The following is a 6262-nucleotide window of genomic DNA, read 5'->3' as shown; positions in this document are numbered from 1 at the left end:
TCTTCACAAGACGTTTCTGAAATTTAACCCTCAATTTTTCCATTACTTATATGAATGTGTGTACATGCATGTCCAGAGATGAACTATTATGATTAAGAAACTTTCATATGAATATTAAGTAAGAATTTTAGCAGTTGTGGAAAGGCTTCACATTCAAAACCACTAATATTTTCCTATTGAAAGGTAATGCCATTTAATACACTTATAAAGAGCTCTTTTTTTTGCTACGAATATTCATCTTTTAATTACAAATAAAAGTGCACATTTCTGATACTTTTTTGTACTAAGGCATAGGTATGTATGTAGGTGGGTATACTTACATTATTTACTGAAAAGTATAAAGAAAACAATTTACTTATAGTTACAGTTTTTCTGCTTTTGACCCCAAACTGTGAACATTTAGTGACATAGCCTTTAGTATTACACCCCCTCCCCCTCTGTAACTTTCTACCTGTACACTTACCAAGGTTGCTCCTCTGGACATTTTTTTCTAAAACTCCTAAAGCACCACCACTATATGAATATTACAGTCATTTGCTCAAGATATACTTAAGAAAATGTAATATAGTATTCTTGCCTTACACAGAGAGTTTATGTATCGTGTAATTATCATATAGAATAAAATGTTCTTCTTTGCCAAAGTGCATGGTGAGAGTCATTATTCTGTAGCAGGTCAATAATCATAATGATGAGGTTAAGAAAAAATGTTCCCAACTAACTGCGATAAAGTGTGCATTTTTTAACTAGTGTGCTAGAAGTATATAACTCATAAACTAGCATGATACCTTGAGTGAACTTGCAGTATGTTTTGCAGTACGTTATCTATGCCATCTAAACCATCAACATCTTTGCCTTATTATCCATGTTCCCAAAATGATTTAGGCCTTGGATGTCTTGACATTTCATCTAGCATCGTCATCCGCTCATGATTTCCCATTATTTCACTGTGACCAAACACCTGCTACAGATTCCCATAAGCTTCAGCTGTACATTTTGTGCTTTGCTACCCAGCAAAGGTTGGCATACACCATGGCTTTGGTGTGAAGTTTGGCACAGCCTCAAAGAGGACATTTATGAATTCATTACTGCTTAAGGTTAGCTTCCAAAGCTAATATATTGGTCATTTGCAAATTCACAGTTTTCAGAGTTTCAATTAAGTATTTTCAATGAATAGTAACTGGCCTTCTGCCTATGCAAGCATGCAAAATTAGGGTGTGATATATTACCAACTAAAGTGATCAGAGTTGTGGACAATGTAACTTGTTGTGTGGGACTGTCCCAATAAATAAGGCAGGTAAAAATAATTCTGATCTCATTCCCTATCACTTCCTCACTGTTGATGTATAGGTTAACCATATAAATTCATCATCAGATAACACCATTGATAAATTACCGCTAGATTATTACCACTTACAGAAGCAGCATATTCTGTCTTGAAAAATATTTATGTGACGACTTATGCTGTTATTTACGCTATGATTTATGCTGTCATTTCTGTTATTTCACTGATATATGCTGTGATGAGGATTTCTTTATGATATTCGTGGTTAACGTAGTAAGGTGTGTTCAAATAAAATTAAAGTTTGAGTTTATGGTATTTTGGGTATTATGTGACTTTCATTGTCATGATAACAGTAATAAATTTCAAATGGGGTTCAAGCTTTCTCGCATTGAAAAGTTTTGTATTATGTTAAAAACAATTCAGTTAAAATGCTGTTGCAATCATGAAACTTGGCGGTTGCAAATGGGATTTGAACATTTGTTTTCCGAGGTCATTTTTGTATGATCCAGCTGACGTGTACAGACTTTTATCCACAGGATGTATTATGACTGAACCCTTCACTCTGGTCATGATAATGGCACTAGAGAACTTCTGTCACCTCCCATATAGCTTATTACAACCAATGTAAGAAGTGCACGACAACAGCTACAATAAATGTCAGATTTCTCCAAGGTGATGAGTTAAAAAAGTTGAATAGGATTCATTTGTCTCATCATCCATAAAACTTTTTTCCTAAATCAGCACTTGCATTAACCCCAAAGATTTATCCAAATTTAAATAGGTTGAACAAACTGCTCATAAAAAGTGTCATCAAAAGTCACTTTGTTTAGTTAATAACTTTGAAACGCTTGTATCAGCCAGTTCTAATTTTTCTAATCCTCTACTAGGAACAAACAGTAAAAAGAGTGTGCTGAATTACTCTGTCACTCTGTATCAAACTGTAATTACCATGAAGGTGTTTTCTGCTTGAGTCCCAATTATATTTTAAAATTCTCCACTTTCATTTAGTCCACCTCCCCTGAGACAATAATCTACCATTTCAGTGAGGAATAATGAAATGTAAATAAATGGTATTTCCCTAAATTATAAAGAGGTACTTAGTGCAGCTAACAGATTTAAAGGCACAGGTCAAAAGTAAAGAGCCATTGTAGTAACCCTTTATGGAGCTGAATTACTCTTTAAAAATATGTGTACAGACCATCTGCACCTTCCTTGGAAGATGCTGGTCACAACATCATTGTTTTTTGAAGGCCCCCATTCTTTTTAAAGGTACAATGGACAAAATTTATACCTCCCAGTCAGTAGGTGTTGCGCTCACTCTTGCCACATTAATTTAATTTACTGGTTGCTAGTTTGACACAACAAACCACATACGGCCAGAGTTGGAATAGTGGTAATAAGACAGACAATTCATGTGATCTATCTCATCAGGATACATTTCCTGATGTTATTGCATACTAACAACAACATGAACCTGTGAGAGGCGTAAGTTGAAAATTGCTTGTTCATAAATATAAGCTTACCTGGCCAGCAGAAAAGTAGCAGCCTTGGCATGACTTTTCAGCCCCTGTGTTTTAGCTTAGAACACCAGAGAAATGCTGAACCAATATTGCTCCCCGTTTTGTCTTTTGTTGGTCAATCAGTATTTGAGACAGATAATGGAAAGAACCCTTATGTTTCTCAACCGTTTCCCTGGTTAATCCATCACCTGGCAGCTCCTGAGTTCCTGAAGCAGGTGATAACACACAAATCATGCCCAATATCAATGTGTTTATGCTATTGGCTCAGAGGTCCTCAACTGTTTGTCATCCAACTTGCTGGGGAGTAAATAATACCTGAAAATTATGTAATAATTTTGACCATTTTAAATATAAAAAAGAAAGTAATGTAATAATTTGCCAACATTGTAATTCAATTTTTGTCCATAATGTAATAAGTTATTACAGAGAGACCATGTAGAAATGTTGCAGGCATGTACAAACACAGAGAGAAACACATTGTTACTATTATTTTTCCACTGTTGAAGTTATTTTAATTTTTTTATTTATTATTTGTTTAACTTGATTGTTAAAGTTATCTCCAGAACTTCCTTCTGCTTATTAGACACTTTTGTTACAAATGAAGTTGGCAACACACGAACAAACTAAACAAAAAACATTAAAAAAAAGATTTCTTTTGCAACACCCACATTTGACCACTAGATGACAATAGTGTAGTTAATTGATGTCAAGCTGGCAAAGTCATGTGACTGACCAGCCTGATTAGATTTTCCTCAGTGGTCTTTAAAATTCCATACTTCCAACATGTTGAAAGGTAGATAATTCTCATATTTACTACAATTTAAAATTCTTAATTTTGTGGAATCCCTGTTCATACATTCCCGTATAAACGTAAGGGTTATACAAATATTGAGAAACATTGAAGTGAATGGACAAATAGCTAGTCCAATCAAAAGAAAATTGCTGGTATTATGCATAGACTGTTGTGTTGGTAAAGATTTTTGGATGGAATAATATCCACAAAAACTTCAAAAAAATCTTTTATTCCAAGAAATGCAGTCCTATTATTACTAAATTAAAGGCTCTAGTTATTAGATTATTTATTGCATTATTGGCAAAACTTTATTACATTAATGGCTCAAAATTTTAAAACATAATTGGCAAGTTTTTATGCTGTTGCTTTTATTACATTTAAAATGGCCAAAATTATCACGTTATTTGCAGGTAATATGTTATTGGCTGTTATCGCATTATTGGTTGCCACAGGGCTGCTGGTACATCAAAATAGCTGTGGGCAGTACCTTATTGGATTTCAAATCTCATCTTAAATTTTACTCTGTGCTTCATTCATCATAATGTCAGTGGTGGTGTATATCAGTGACTGGAAGCAGATGGAAATGTGGGTCCCCAGGAAATTTCAGTGACGGATTACAGGCCGATCCAGTTGCAGTGAGGCTTGTCAGTTGTGAGTTTTCAGCTCAGGGCTGACATGCATTGTCTGTATCAGGTTCTAAGTGAGACATAAATGTGGCAGTTTATTCTCATTCTTTGCTCTGCTGCTGGTGGTGCAATAACCTTGTTAGTTCAGAAAATAATTAGAATTATTTTAATAGTAAAGCCACCCGTTTGATGTTCAACCGATTGTTAGGGCCTGATTTGAACTCTTTTCTTTCGCTTCCAGATTTCAACCTATACCATGTCATACCAGGGCTTGATTTACAGCTATAATCTCATCCCATTGACAAAATGAAAGAAAATAAGTAAATTTACAAACATTTTGTAAATATAAATTTATCAATGACATTGCAATATGGATATTTTTTGAGTGTTAATAAACGACTACTTTCCTATTTCATAAAACGCAAGGACAACTGCACTGCAAATTTTTTTGTATTATTGTAAACATAGGTTTATATGTTGAATACTTCCTTCAAAAGGGCACATTTTGGAAATATTAGGTGAGAGTAAAACAACTGTATAGTCTGTTACAATGTGTGTTTGATTGAACCATGTATATCCCTACAAATATTTGCACCCCTGAATCATCCATCCACCTTAAATCCACCATCTCAGTCTCTGACTTTTTTCCGCAGCTCTTTCCTCTGAGGTAATCATTAGAACTTCCATGGGTTCTGTATTTGTTCCAGACCGCAGCCTGTGTTCTCTTCTTGCTTGCTGTAGTTTGGCAGTGTGAGTAAACATCAGGGACCTGCACACATCTCCCCTCCACTGGAATATTGATTCTGTGGTGTATTGTGGCAGTGAAGTTCACATACTGTGACCGTTTCACCTCAGTCCACAAAACAGGTTGGTTGAGGGCCACAGGGAGACGGAAAATAGCTGCTGCCAGATCAGCAAGTTGATTTGGAAAGCTCCTCACAGCCTGTTTCAGAGTCTGGAAGGCTCTTTCTCTCTCGGGAGGTTTGATTGAAACACGAACACATCGGTAGTACTGTCTGAAAGTATTAATACAATAGATGTTATTTGAAGCCTGGGAACCTCTGACTAACAATTTTGTGGATATTAATCAAAATAGGATATAGGGCTCATTTTTTTATGGATATTGAAATGAAAAGGAAGTAAGTAAATTTAATTTATAAAGCACATTTAAAACCAAAGTGCTTCACAGTAAAGAAAAGCTGACATTTGTCTATGCTAAGATTATTTGGAATAAACCCTATGTGTATTCTCATGTTTATAATACTGTTGACTTATAGTTTCAGAACAACTCCTTTTGTTGTGAGTTGTTTTCCAATCATTTTTAATTCTGCCCAGAAAATTTATACTAGTAAATTGATTTATATTTAAGATAAGATATCAAAAGTAAGAAACACTTCTTATCCTTCAACTAAGTTGAAAATATGAAATTAGGCAAAAATAAAACCCTATTAGACAATAATGTGTGCAAGAGATCTTGGATTTTAGTCATGCTGAGCTTCATGCTTTCATAGAGGCTTCCATTCACGAACTCAATGTTTTTTTTTATTACAGTATATACTTTTAAATTATTATAACTATGGGGCTTTCAAAGAGGTTTCAGGTTCGAGCCCCAGCTCGAGCACAGGGTCTTTCTGTGTGGAGTTTGTATGTTCACCCTGTGCCTGCTTGGGTTATCTCTGGATACTCAGGCTTCCTCCCACAGTCCAAAGAAATGCAAAAGGGGACAAGTTTAATCAGATTCTCTAAATTGACCGTAGGCGTGGTTGTGAGAGTAAATGGTTGTCTGTCTATATGTGTTGGCACTGTGATGGACTGGCGACTTGTCCAGGGTGAACCCCACCTCTCCCCTGAAGGCAGCTGGAATAGGCTCCAGCCCACCCACGAACCTTAACAGGATAAGCGGTAGAAAATGGATGGATGGATGGATTGATTATTTTCAAAATTAATTTCTGGATACCATATAGGTTCATTTTATATTATTTAATCCCTTTGACATTCCATTCAACCAAGCCAGCCCATATTGCTGTTTTACATCATTTTA

Source organism: Aulostomus chinensis, chromosome 16, assembly GCF_037954235.1.
Source record: "Aulostomus chinensis isolate RoL2024-O1b breed Wild chromosome 16, RoL_Achi_v1.0, whole genome shotgun sequence".
Lineage (NCBI taxonomy): Eukaryota > Metazoa > Chordata > Actinopteri > Syngnathiformes > Aulostomidae > Aulostomus > Aulostomus chinensis.
The sequence above is the reverse complement of the archived record's forward strand: the minus strand, read 5'-3'. Positions refer to the sequence as shown.